The following is a 15,136-nucleotide window of genomic DNA, read 5'->3' as shown; positions in this document are numbered from 1 at the left end:
GCATCTTAGGCTGCAAAAATGTTGAAAACTTTGGAGGCCCAAAAAAGGGGTTTACAGGCATCCTAGACCCCCTAAAGTCCAGAAAATGTTGGTTGCCCAAAAACGGTGTCAGAGAGCTCTGAATGTCCCAAAAATATTTGCAGCCTGAAATGGGCATTAACCCTCATCCTAGACCACTGAAATTCCCAAAAATATTTATGGCACGAAAAATGCATCCTGCACCGCTGAAAGTTCAGAACATGTTAGCAGCCCAAAAAAAGGCCTTAAAATGCATCTTAGGCTGCAAAAATGTTGAAAACTTTGGGGGCCCAAAAAAGGGGTTTACAGGCATCCTAGACCCCCTAAAGTCCAGAAAATGTTGGTTGCCCAAAAACGGTGTCAGAGAGCTCTGAATATCCCAAAAACATTTGCAGCCTGAAATGGGCATTAACCCGCATCCTAGACCACTGAAATTCCCAAAAATATTTATGGAAATAACATGCATCCTGCACCACTGAAAGTTCAGAATATGATAGCAGCCCAAAAAAGGCCTTAAAATGCATCTTAGGCTGCAAAAATGTTGAAAACTTTGGAGGCCCAAAAAAGGGGTTTCCAGGCATCCTAGACCCCCTAATGTCCAGAAAATGTTGGATGCCCAAAAACGGTGTCAGAGAGCTCTGAATATCCCAAAAACATTTGTAGCCCATAAGGGGCATTAACACGTATCCTAGACCACTGAAATTCCCAAAAATATTTATGGCACGAAAATTGCATTTTACACCCTGAAAGTTCAGAATATGTTAGAAGCCCAAAATATGCCTTAAAATGCATTTTATGGCTGCAAAAATGCAGAAAACTTTGGAGGTCCAAAAAAGGGGTTTACAGGCATCCTAGACCCCCTAAAGTCCAGAAAATGTTGGTGGCCTAAAAACTGTGTCAGAAAGCTCTGAATGTCCCAAAAACATTTGCAGCCTGAAATGGGCATTAACCCGCATCCTTAACCACTGAAATTCCCAAAAATATTTATGGCAGGAAAAACGCATCCTACACCGCTGAAAGTTCAGAATATGTTAGCAGCCCAAAAAAGGCCATAACATGCCTCTTAGGGCTGCAAAAATGTAGAAAACTTTGGAGGCCCAAAAAAGGGGTTTACAGACATCCTAGGCCCCCTAAAGTCCAGAAAATGTTGGTGGACCATAAACGGTGTCAGAGAGCTCTGAATATCCCAAAAACATTTGCAGCCTGAAATGGGCATTAACCCGCATCCTAGACCACTGAAATTCCCAAAAATATTCATGGCACGAAAAATGCATGCTACACCACTGAAAGTTCAGAATATGTTAGCAGCCCAAAAAAGGCCTTAATATGTATTTTAGGTTGCAAAAATGTTGAAAACTTTGGAGGCCCAAAAAAGGGGTTTACAGGCATCCTAGACCCCCTAAAGTCCAGAAAATGTTGGTTGCCCAAAAACGGTGTCAGAGAGCTCTGAATATCCCAAAAATATTTGCAGCCTGAAATGGGCATTAACCCGCATCCTAGACCACTGAAATTCCCAAAAATATTTATGGAAATAACATGCATCCTGCACCACTGAAAGTTCAGAATATGATAGCAGCCCAAAAAAGGCCTTAAAATGCATTTTAGGCTGCAAAAATGTTGAAAACTTTGGAGGCCCAAAAAAGGGGTTTGCAGGCATCCTAGACCCCCTAATGTCCAGAAAATGTTGGATGCCCAAAAACGGTGTCAGAGAGCTCTGAATATCCCAAAAACATTTGTAGCCCATAAGGGGCATTAACACGTATCCTAGACCACTGAAATTCCCAAAAATATTTATGGTACGAAAATTGCATCTTACACCCTGAAAGTTCAGAATATGTTAGAAGCCCATAAAAAGGCCTTAAAATGCATCTTAGGTTGCAAAAATGTTGAAAACTTTGGAGGCCCAAAAAAGGGGTTTACAGGCATCCTAGACCCCCTAAAGTCCAGAAAATGTTGGTTGCCCAAAAACGGTGTCAGAGAGCTCTGAATATCCCAAAAACATTTGCAGCCTGAAATGGGCATTAACCCTCATCCTAGACCACTGAAATTCCCAAAAAATATTTATGGCACGAAAAATGCATCCTGCACCGCTGAAAGTGCAGAATATGTTAGCAGCCCAAAAAAGGCCTTAAAATGCATCTTAGGTTGCAAAAATGTTGAAAACTTTGGAGGCCCAAAAAAGGGGTTTACAGGCATCCTAGACCCCCTAAAGTCCAGAAAATGTTGGTTGCCCAAAAACGGTGTCAGAGAGCTCTGAATATCCCAAAAACATTTGCAGCCTGAAATGGGCATTAACCCGCATCCTAGACCACTGAAATTCCCAAAAATATTTATGGCACGAAAAATGCATGCTACACCACTGAAAGTTCAGAATATGTTAGCAGCCCAAAAAAGGCCTTAATATGTATATTAGGCTGCAAAAATGTTGAAACTTTAGAGGCCCAAAAAAGGGGTTTACAGCCATCCTAGACCCCCTAAAGTCCAGAAAAAGTTGGTGGCCCAAAAACTGTGTCAGAGAGCTCTGAATGTCCCAAAAACATTTGCAGCCTGAAATGGGCATTAACCCTCATCCTAGACCACTGAAATTCCCAAAAAATATTTATGGCACGAAAAATGCATCCTACACCACTGAAAGTTCAGAATATGTTAGCAGCCCAAAAAAAGGCCTTAAAATGCATCTTAGGCTGCAAAAATGTTGAAAACTTTGGAGGCCCAAAAAAGGGGTTTACAGGCATCCTAGACCCCCTAAAGTCCAGAAAATGTTGGTTGCCCAAAAATGGTGTCAGAGAGCTCTGAATATCCCAAAAATATTTGCAGCCTGAAATGGGCATTAACCCGCATCCTAGACCACTGAAATTCCCAAAAATATTTATGGAAATAACATGCATCCTGCACCACTGAAAGTTCAGAATATGATAGCAGCCCAAAAAAGGCCTTAAAATGCATCTTAGGCTGCAAAAATGTTGAAAACTTTGGAGGCCCAAAAAAGGGGTTTGCAGGCATCCTAGACCCCCTAATGTCCAGAAAATGTTGGATGCCCAAAAACGGTGTCAGAGAGCTCTGAATATCCCAAAAACATTCGTAGCCCATAAGGGGCATTAACACGTATCCTAGACCACTGAAATTCCCAAAAATATTTATGGTACGAAAATTGCATCTTACACCCTGAAAGTTCAGAATATGTTAGAAGCCCAAAAAAAGCCTTAAAATGCATTTTATGGCTGCAAAAATGCAGAAAACTTTGGAGGCCCAAAAAAGGGGTTTACAGGCATCCTAGACCCCCTAAAGTCCAGAAAATGTTGGTGGCCTAAAAACTGTGTCAAAAAGCTCTGAATGTCCCAAAAACATTTGCAGCCTGAAATGGGCATTAACCCGCATCCTTAACCACTGAAATTCCCAAAAATATTTATGGCAGGAAAAACGCATCCTACACCGCTGAAAAGTTCAGAATATGTTAGCAGCCCAAAACAGGCCATAACATGCATCTTAGGGCTGCAAAAATGTAGAAAACTTTGGAGGCCCAAAAAAGGGGTTTACAGACATCCTAGACCCCCTAAATTCCAGAAAATGTTGGTGGCCCAAAAACGGTGTCAGAGAGCTCTGAATGTCCCAAAAATATTTGCAGCCTGAAATGGGCATTAAACCGCATCCTAGACCACTGAAATTCCCAAAAATATTCATGGCACGAAAAATGCATCCTACACCGCTGAAAGTTCAGAATATGTTAGCAGCCCAAAAAAGGCCTTAAAATGCATCTTAGGCTGCAAAAATATTGAAAACTTTGGAGGTCCAAAAAAGGGGTTTACAGGCATCCTAGACCCCCTAAAGTCCAGAAAATGTTGGTTGCTCAAAAACGGTGTCAGAGAGCTCTGAATGTCCCAAAAATATTTGCAGCCTGAAATGGGCATTAACCTGCATCCTAGACCACTGAAATTCCGAAAAATAGATTTGGCACGGAAAATGCATCTTACACCACTGAAAGTTCAGAATATGTTAGCAGCCCAAAAAATGCCTTAAAATGCATCTTAGGCTGCAAAAATGTTGAAAACTTTGGAGGTCCAAAAAAGGGGTTTACAGGCATCCTAGACCCCCTAAAGTCCAGAAAATGTTGGTGGCCTAAAAACTGTGTCAGAAAGCTCTGAATGTCCCAAAAACATTTGCAGCCTGAAATGGGCATTAACCCGCATCCTTAACCACTGAAATTCCCAAAAATATTTATGGCAGGAAAAACGCATCCTACACCGCTGAAAGTTCAGAATATGTTAGCAGCCCAAAAAAGGCCATAACATGCCTCTTAGGGCTGCAAAAATGTAGAAAACTTTGGAGGCCCAAAAAAGGGGTTTACAGACATCCTAGGCCCCCTAAAGTCCAGAAAATGTTGGTGGACCATAAACGGTGTCAGAGAGCTCTGAATATCCCAAAAACATTTGCAGCCTGAAATGGGCATTAACCCGCATCCTAGACCACTGAAATTCCCAAAAATATTTATGGCACGAAAAATGCATGCTACACCACTGAAAGTTCAGAATATGTTAGCAGCCCAAAAAAGGCCTTAATATGCATTTTAGGCTGCAAAAATGTTGAAAACTTTAGAGGCCCAAAAAAGGGGTTTACAGCCATCCTAGACCCCCTAAAGTCCAGAAAAAGTTGGTGGCCCAAAAACTGTGTCAGAGAGCTCTGAATGTCCCAAAAACATTTGCAGCCTGAAATGGGCATTAACCCTCATCCTAGACCACTGAAATTCCCAAAAATATTTATGGCACGAAAAATGCATCCTACACCACTGAAAGTTCAGAATATGTTAGCAGCCCAAAAAAGGCCTTAATATGCATTTTAGGCTGCAAAAATGTTGAAAACTTTAGAGGCCCAAAAAAGGGGTTTACAGTCATCCTAGACCCCCTAAAGTCCAGAAAAAGTTGGTGGCCCAAAAACTGTGTCAGAGAGCTCTGCATGTCCCAAAAACATTTGCAGCCTGAAATGGGCATTAACCCTCATCCTAGACCACTGAAATTCCCAAAAAATATTTATGGCACGAAAAATGCCTCCTGCACCGCTGAAAGTTCAGAATATGTTAGCAGCCCAAAAAAAGGCCTTAAAATGCATCTTAGGTTGCAAAAATGTTGAAAACATTGGACGCCCAAAAAAGGGGTTTACAGGCATCCTAGACCCCCTAAAGTCCAGAAAATGTTGGTTGCCCAAAAACGGTGTCAGAGAGCTCTGAATATCCCAAAAACATTTGCAGCCTGAAATGGGCATTAACCCGCATCCTAGACCACTGAAATTCCCAAAAATATTTATGGAAATAACATGCATCCTGCACCACTGAAAGTTCAGAATATGATAGCAGCCCAAAAAAGGCCTTAAAATGCATCTTAGGCTGCAAAAATGTTGAAAACTTTGGAGGCCCAAAAAAGGGGTTTGCAGGCATCCTAGACCCCCTAATGTCCAGAAAATGTTGGATGCCCAAAAACGGTGTCAGAGAGCTCTGAATATCCCAAAAACATTTGTAGCCCATAAGGGGCATTAACACGTATCCTAGACCACTGAAATTCCCAAAAATATTTATGGTACGAAAATTGCATCTTACACCCTGAAAGTTCAGAATATGTTAGAAGCCCATAAAAAGGCCTTAAAATGCATCTTAGGTTGCAAAAATGTTGAAAACTTTGGAGGCCCAAAAAAGGGGTTTACAGGCATCCTAGACCCCCTAAAGTCCAGAAAATGTTGGTTGCCCAAAAACGGTGTCAGAGAGCTCTGAATATCCCAAAAACATTTGTAGCCCATAAGGGGCATTAACACGTATCCTAGACCACTGAAATTCCCAAAAATATTTATGGTACGAAAATTGCATCTTACACCCTGAAAGTTCAGAATATGTTAGAAGCCCATAAAATGCCTTAAAATGCATTTTATGGCTGCAAAAATGTAGAAAACCTTGGAGGCCCAAAAATGGGGTTTACAGGCATCCTAGACCCCCTAAAGTCCAGAAAATGTTGGTGGCCTAAAAACTGTGTCAAAAAGCTCTGAATGTCCCAAAAACATTTGCAGCCTGAAATGGGCATTAACCCGCATCCTTAACCACTGAAATTCCCAAAAATATTTATGGCAGGAAAAACGCATCCTACACCGCTGAAAGTTCAGAATATGTTAGCAGCCCAAAAAAGGCCATAACATGCATCTTAGGGCTGCAAAAATGTAGAAAACTTTGGAGGCCCAAAAAAGGGGTTTACAGACATCCTAGACCCCCTAAATTCCAGAAAATGTTGGTGGCCCAAAAACGGTGTCAGAGAGCTCTGAATATCCCAAAAACATTTGCAGCCTGAAATGGGCATTAACCCGCATCCTAGACCACTGAAATGCCCAAATATATTTATGGCACGAAAAATGCATCCTGCACCGCTGAAAGTTCAGAATATGTTAGCAGCCCAAAAAAAGGCCTTAAAATGCATCTTAGGCTGCAAAAATGTTGAAAACTTTGGAGGCCCAAAAAAGGGGTTTACAGGCATCCTAGACCCCCTAAAGTCCAGAAATTGTTGGTTGCCCAAAAACGGTGTCAGAGAGCTCTGAATGTCCCAAAAATATTTGCAGCCTGAAATGGGCATTAACCCTCATCCTAGACCACTGAAATTCCCAAAAATATTTATGGCACGAAAAATGCATCCTGCACCGCTGAAAGTTCAGAACATGTTAGCAGCCCAAAAAAAGGCCTTAAAATGCATCTTAGGCTGTAAAAATGTTGAAAACTTTGGGGGCCCAAAAAAGGGGTTTACAGGCATCCTAGACCCCCTAAAGTCCAGAAAATGTTGGTTGCCCAAAAACGGTGTCAGAGAGCTCTGAATATCCCAAAAACATTTGCAGCCTGAAATGGGCATTAACCCGCATCCTAGACCACTGAAATTCCCAAAAATATTTATGGAAATAACATGCATCCTGCACCACTGAAAGTTCAGAATATGATAGCAGCCCAAAAAAGGCCTTAAAATGCATCTTAGGCTGCAAAAATGTTGAAAACTTTGGAGGCCCAAAAAAGGGGTTTCCAGGCATCCTAGACCCCCTAATGTCCAGAAAATGTTGGATGCCCAAAAACGGTGTCAGAGAGCTCTGAATATCCCAAAAACATTTGTAGCCCATAAGGGGCATTAACACGTATCCTAGACCACTGAAATTCCCAAAAATATTTATGGCACGAAAATTGCATCTTACACCCTGAAAGTTCAGAATATGTTAGAAGCCCAAAATATGCCTTAAAATGCATTTTATGGCTGCAAAAATGCAGAAAACTTTGGAGGCCCAAAAAAGGGGTTTACAGGCATCCTAGACCCCCTAAAGTCCAGAAAATGTTGGTGGCCTAAAAACTGTGTCAAAAAGCTCTGAATGTCCCAAAAACATTTGCAGCCTGAGATGGGCATTAACCCGCATCCTTAACCACTGAAATTCCCAAAAATATTTATGGCAGGAAAAACGCATCCTACACCGCTGAAAGTTCAGAATATGTTAGCAGCCCAAAAAAGGCCATAACATGCATATCTTAGGGCTGCAAAAATGTAGAAAACTTTGGAGGCCCAAAAAAGGGGTTTACAGACATCCTAGACCCCCTAAAGTCCAGAAAATGTTGGTGGCCCAAAAACGGTGTCAGAGAGCTCTGAATATCCCAAAACATTTGCAGCCTGAAATGGGCATTAACCCGCATCCTAGACCACTGAAATTCCCAAATATATTTATGGCACGAAAAATGCATCCTGCACCGCTGAAAGTTCAGAATATGTTAGCAGCCCAAAAAAAGGCCTTAAAATGTATCTTAGGCTGCAAAAATGTTGAAAACTTTGGAGGCCCAAAAAAGGGGTTTACAGGCATCCTAGACCCCCTAAAGTCCAGAAAATGTTGGTTGCCCAAAAACGGTGTCAGAGAGCTCTGAATGTCCCAAAAATATTTGCAGCCTGAAATGGGCATTAAACCGCATCCTAGACCACTGAAATTCCCAAAAATATTCATGGCACGAAAAATGCATCCTACACCGCTGAAAGTTCAGAATATGTTAGCAGCCCAAAAAAGGCCTTAAAATGCATCTTAGGCTGCAAAAATATTGAAAACTTTGGAGGTCCAAAAAAGGGGTTTACAGGCATCCTAGACCCCCTAAAGTCCAGAAAATGTTGGTGGCCTAAAAACTGTGTCAGAAAGCTCTGAATGTCCCAAAAACATTTGCAGCCTGAAATGGGCATTAACCCGTATCCTTAACCACTGAAATTCCCAAAAATATTTATGGCAGGAAAAACGCATCCTACACCGCTGAAAGTTCAGAATATGTTAGCAGCCCAAAAAAGGCCATAACATGCCTCTTAGGGCTGCAAAAATGTAGAAAACTTTGGAGGCCCAAAAAAGGGGTTTACAGACATCCTAGGCCCCCTAAAGTCCAGAAAATGTTGGTGGCCCATAAACGGTGTCAGAGAGCTCTGAATATCCCAAAAACATTTGCAGCCTGAAATGGGCATTAACCCGCATCCTAGACCACTGAAATTCCCAAAAATATTAATGGCACGAAAAATGCATGCTACACCACTGAAAGTTCAGAATATGTTAACAGCCCAAAAAAGGCCTTAATATGTATTTTAGGCTGCAAAAATGTTGAAACTTTAGAGGCCCAAAAAAGGGGTTTACAGCCATCCTAGACCCCCTAAAGTCCAGAAAAAGTTGGTGGCCCAAAAACTGTGTCAGAGAGCTCTGAATGTCCCAAAAACATTTGCAGCCTGAAATGGGCATTAACCCTCATCCTAGACCACTGAAATTCCCAAAAAATATTTATGGCACGAAAAATGCATCCTACACCACTGAAAGTTCAGAATATGTTAGCAGCCCAAAAAAAGGCCTTAAAATGCATCTTAGGCTGCAAAAATGTTGAAAACTTTGGAGGCCCAAAAAAGGGGTTTACAGGCATCCTAGACCCCCTAAAGTCCAGAAAATGTTGGTTGCCCAAAAACGGTGTCAGAGAGCTCTGAATATCCCAAAAATATTTGCAGCCTGAAATGGGCATTAACCCGCATCCTAGACCACTGAAATTCCCAAAAATATTTATGGAAATAACATGCATCCTGCACCACTGAAAGTTCAGAATATGATAGCAGCCCAAAAAAGGCCTTAAAATGCATCTTAGGCTGCAAAAATGTTGAAAACTTTGGAGGCCCAAAAAAGGGGTTTGCAGGCATCCTAGACCCCCTAATGTCCAGAAAATGTTGGATGCCCAAAAACGGTGTCAGAGAGCTCTGAATATCCCAAAAACATTCGTAGCCCATAAGGGGCATTAACACGTATCCTAGACCACTGAAATTCCCAAAAATATTTATGGTACGAAAATTGCATCTTACACCCTGAAAGTTCAGAATATGTTAGAAGCCCAAAAAAAGCCTTAAAATGCATTTTATGGCTGCAAAAATGCAGAAAACTTTGGAGGCCCAAAAAAGGGGTTTACAGGCATCCTAGACCCCCTAAAGTCCGGAAAATGTTGGTGGCCTAAAAACTGTGTCAAAAAGCTCTGAATGTCCCAAAAACATTTGCAGCCTGAAATGGGCATTAACCCGCATCCTTAACCACTGAAATTCCCAAAAATATTTATGGCAGGAAAAACGCATCCTACACCGCTGAAAAGTTCAGAATATGTTAGCAGCCCAAAACAGGCCATAACATGCATCTTAGGGCTGCAAAAATGTAGAAAACTTTGGAGGCCCAAAAAAGGGGTTTACAGACATCCTAGACCCCCTAAATTCCAGAAAATGTTGGTGGCCCAAAAATGGTGTCAGAGAGCTCTGAATGTCCCAAAAATATTTGCAGCCTGAAATGGGCATTAAACCGCATCCTAGACCACTGAAATTCCCAAAAATATTCATGGCACGAAAAATGCATCCTACACCGCTGAAAGTTCAGAATATGTTAGCAGCCCAAAAAAGGCCTTAAAATGCATCTTAGGCTGCAAAAATATTGAAAACTTTGGAGGTCCAAAAAAGGGGTTTACAGGCATCCTAGACCCCCTAAAGTCCAGAAAATGTTGGTTGCTCAAAAACGGTGTCAGAGAGCTCTGAATGTCCCAAAAACATTTGCAGCCTGAAATGGGCATTAACCCGCATCCTTAACCACTGAAATTCCCAAAAATATTTATGGCAGGAAAAACGCATCCTACACCGCTGAAAGTTCAGAATATGTTAGCAGCCCAAAAAAGGCCATAACATGCCTATTAGGGCTGCAAAAATGTAGAAAACTTTGGAGGCCCAAAAAAGGGGTTTACGGACATCCTAGGCCCCCTAAAGTCCAGAAAATGTTGGTGGACCATAAACGGTGTCAGAGAGCTCTGAATATCCCAAAAACATTTGCAGCCTGAAATGGGCATTAACCCGCATCCTAGACCACTGAAATTCCCAAAAATATTTATGGCACGAAAAATGCATGCTACACCACTGAAAGTTCAGAATATGTTAGCAGCCCAAAAAAGGCCTTAATATGCATTTTAGGCTGCAAAAATGTTGAAAACTTTAGAGGCCCAAAAAAGGGGTTTACAGCCATCCTAGACCCCCTAAAGTCCAGAAAAAGTTGGTGGCCCAAAAACTGTGTCAGAGAGCTCTGAATGTCCCAAAAACATTTGCAGCCCATAAGGGGCATTAACACGTATCCTAGACCACTGAAATTCCCAAAAATATTTATGGCACGAAAATTGCATCTTACACCCTGAAAGTTCAGAATATGTTAGAAGCCCAAAATATGCCTTAAAATGCATTTTATGGCTGCAAAAATGCAGAAAACTTTGGAGGCCCCAAAAAAGGGGTTTACAGGCATCCTAGACCCCCTAAAGTCCAGAAAATGTTAGTGGCCTAAAAACTGTGTCAAAAAGCTCTGAATGTCCCAAAAACATTTGCAGCCTGAGATGGGCATTAACCCGCATCCTTAACCACTGAAATTCCCAAAAATATTTATGGCAGGAAAAACGCATCCTACACCGCTGAAAGTTCAGAATATGTTAGCAGCCCAAAAAAGGCCATAACATGCATATCTTAGGGCTGCAAAAATGTAGAAAACTTTGGAGGCCCAAAAAAGGGGTTTACAGACATCCTAGACCCCCTAAAGTCCAGAAAATGTTGGTGGCCCAAAAACGGTGTCAGAGAGCTCTGAATATCCCAAAACATTTGCAGCCTGAAATGGGCATTAACCCGCATCCTAGACCACTGAAATTCCCAAATATATTTATGGCACGAAAAATGCATCCTGCACCGCTGAAAGTTCAGAACATGTTAGCAGCCCAAAAAAAGGCCTTAAAATGCATCTTAGGCTGCAAAAATGTTGAAAACTTTGGGGGCCCAAAAAAGGGGTTTACAGGCATCCTAGACCCCCTAAAGTCCAGAAAATGTTGGTTGCCCAAAAACGGTGTCAGAGAGCTCTGAATATCCCAAAAACATTTGCAGCCTGAAATGGGCATTAACCCGCATCCTAGACCACTGAAATTCCCAAAAATATTTATGGAAATAACATGCATCCTGCACCACTGAAAGTTCAGAATATGATAGCAGCCCAAAAAAGGCCTTAAAATGCATCTTAGGCTGCAAAAATGTTGAAAACTTTGGAGGCCCAAAAAAGGGGTTTCCAGGCATCCTAGACCCCCTAATGTCCAGGAAATGTTGGATGCCCAAAAACGGTGTCAGAGAGCTCTGAATATCCCAAAAACATTTGTAGCCCATAAGGGGCATTAACACGTATCCTAGACCACTGAAATTCCCAAAAATATTCATGGCACGAAAAATGCATCCTACACCGCTGAAAGTTCAGAATATGTTAGCAGCCCAAAAAAGGCCTTAAAATGCATCTTAGGCTGCAAAAATATTGAACACTTTGGAGGTCCAAAAAAGGGGTTTACAGGCATCCTAGACCCCCTAAAGTCCAGAAAATGTTGGTTGCCCAAAAACGGTGTCAGAGAGCTCTGAATGTCCCAAAAATATTTGCAGCCTGAAATGGGCATTAACCTGCATCCTAGACCACTGAAATTCCGAAAAATAGATTTGGCACGGAAAATGCATCTTACACCACTGAAAGTTCAGAATATGTTAGCAGCCCAAAAAATGCCTTAAAATGCATCTTAGGCTGCAAAAATATTGAAAACTTTGGAGGTCCAAAAAAGGGGTTTACAGGCATCCTAGACCCCCTAAAGTCCAGAAAATGTTGGTGGCCTAAAAACTGTGTCAGAAAGCTCTGAATGTCCCAAAAACATTTGCAGCCTGAAATGGGCATTAACCCGTATCCTTAACCACTGAAATTCCCAAAAATATTTATGGCAGGAAAAACGCATCCTACACCGCTGAAAGTTCAGAATATGTTAGCAGCCCAAAAAAGGCCATAACATGCCTCTTAGGGCTGCAAAAATGTAGAAAACTTTGGAGGCCCAAAAAAGGGGTTTACAGACATCCTAGGCCCCCTAAAGTCCAGAAAATGTTGGTGGCCCATAAACGGTGTCAGAGAGCTCTGAATATCCCAAAAACATTTGCAGCCTGAAATGGGCATTAACCCGCATCCTAGACCACTGAAATTCCCAAAAATATTTATGGCACGAAAAATGCATGCTACACCACTGAAAGTTCAGAATATGTTAACAGCCCAAAAAAGGCCTTAATATGTATTTTAGGCTGCAAAAATGTTGAAACTTTAGAGGCCCAAAAAAGGGGTTTTCAGCCATCCTAGACCCCCTAAAGTCCAGAAAAAGTTGGTGGCCCAAAAACTGTGTCAGAGAGCTCTGAATGTCCCAAAAACATTTGCAGCCTGAAATGGGCATTAACCCTCATCCTAGACCACTGAAATTCCCAAAAAATATTTATGGCACGAAAAATGCATCCTACACCACTGAAAGTTCAGAATATGTTAGCAGCCCAAAAAAAGGCCTTAAAATGCATCTTAGGCTGCAAAAATGTTGAAAACCTTGGAGGCCCAAAAAAGGGGTTTACAGGCATCCTAGACCCCCTAAAGTCCAGAAAATGTTGGTTGCCCAAAAACGGTGTCAGAGAGCTCTGAATATCCCAAAAATATTTGCAGCCTGAAATGGGCATTAACCCGCATCCTAGACCACTGAAATTCCCAAAAATATTTATGGAAATAACATGCATCCTGCACCACTGAAAGTTCAGAATATGATAGCAGCCCAAAAAAGGCCTTAAAATGCATCTTAGGCTGCAAAAATGTTGAAAACTTTGGAGGCCCAAAAAAGGGGTTTGCAGGCATCCTAGACCCCCTAATGTCCAGAAAATGTTGGATGCCCAAAAACGGTGTCAGAGAGCTCTGAATATCCCAAAAACATTCGTAGCCCATAAGGGGCATTAACACGTATCCTAGACCACTGAAATTCCCAAAAATATTTATGGTACGAAAATTGCATCTTACACCCTGAAAGTTCAGAATATGTTAGAAGCCCAAAAAAAGCCTTAAAATGCATTTTATGGCTGCAAAAATGCAGAAAACTTTGGAGGCCCAAAAAAGGGGTTTACAGGCATCCTAGACCCCCTAAAGTCCAGAAAATGTTGGTGGCCTAAAAACTGTGTCAAAAAGCTCTGAATGTCCCAAAAACATTTGCAGCCTGAAATGGGCATTAACCCGCATCCTTAACCACTGAAATTCCCAAAAATATTTATGGCAGGAAAAACGCATCCTACACCGCTGAAAAGTTCAGAATATGTTAGCAGCCCAAAACAGGCCATAACATGCATCTTAGGGCTGCAAAAATGTAGAAAACTTTGGAGGCCCAAAAAAGGGGTTTACAGACATCCTAGACCCCCTAAATTCCAGAAAATGTTGGTGGCCCAAAAACGGTGTCAGAGAGCTCTGAATGTCCCAAAAATATTTGCAGCCTGAAATGGGCATTAAACCGCATCCTAGACCACTGAAATTCCCAAAAATATTCATGGCACGAAAAATGCATCCTACACCGCTGAAAGTTCAGAATATGTTAGCAGCCCAAAAAAGGCCTTAAAATGCATCTTAGGCTGCAAAAATATTGAAAACTTTGGAGGTCCAAAAAAGGGGTTTACAGGCATCCTAGACCCCCTAAAGTCCAGAAAATGTTGGTTGCTCAAAAACGGTGTCAGAGAGCTCTGAATGTCCCAAAAATATTTGCAGCCTGAAATGGGCATTAACCTGCATCCTAGACCACTGAAATTCCGAAAAATAGATTTGGCACGGAAAATGCATCTTACACCACTGAAAGTTCAGAATATGTTAGCAGCCCAAAAAATGCCTTAAAATGCATCTTAGGCTGCAAAAATGTTGAAAACTTTGGAGGTCCAAAAAAGGGGTTTACAGGCATCCTAGACCCCCTAAAGTCCAGAAAATGTTGGTGGCCTAAAAACTGTGTCAGAAAGCTCTGAATGTCCCAAAAACATTTGCAGCCTGAAATGGGCATTAACCCGCATCCTTAACCACTGAAATTCCCAAAAATATTTATGGCAGGAAAAACGCATCCTACACCGCTGAAAGTTCAGAATATGTTAGCAGCCCAAAAAAGGCCATAACATGCCTCTTAGGGCTGCAAAAATGTAGAAAACTTTGGAGGCCCAAAAAAGGGGTTTACAGACATCCTAGGCCCCCTAAAGTCCAGAAAATGTTGATGGACCATAAACGGTGTCAGAGAGCTCTGAATATCCCAAAAACATTTGCAGCCTGAAATGGGCATTAACCCGCATCCTAGACCACTGAAATTCCCAAAAATATTTATGGCACGAAAAATGCATGCTACACCACTGAAAGTTCAGAATATGTTAGCAGCCCAAAAAAAGCCTTAATATGCATTTTAGGCTGCAAAAATGGTGAAAACTTTAGAGGCCCAAAAAAGGGGTTTACAGCCATCCTAGACCCCCTAAAGTCCAGAAAAAGTTGGTGGCCCAAAAACTGTGTCAGAGAGCTCTGAATGTCCCAAAAACATTTGCAGCCTGAAATGGGCATTAACCCTCATCCTAGACCACTGAAATTCCCAAAAATATTTATGGCACGAAAAATGCATCCTACACCACTGAAAGTTCAGAATATGTTAGCAGCCCAAAAAAGGCCTTAATATGCATTTTAGGCTGCAAAAATGTTGAAAACTTTAGAGGCCCAAAAAAGGGGT

This window comes from Ambystoma mexicanum, chromosome 12 (genome assembly GCF_040938575.1).
Source record: "Ambystoma mexicanum isolate Mex_15411 chromosome 12, UKY_AmexF1_1, whole genome shotgun sequence".
Lineage (NCBI taxonomy): Eukaryota > Metazoa > Chordata > Amphibia > Caudata > Ambystomatidae > Ambystoma > Ambystoma mexicanum.
The sequence above is the reverse complement of the archived record's forward strand: the minus strand, read 5'-3'. Positions refer to the sequence as shown.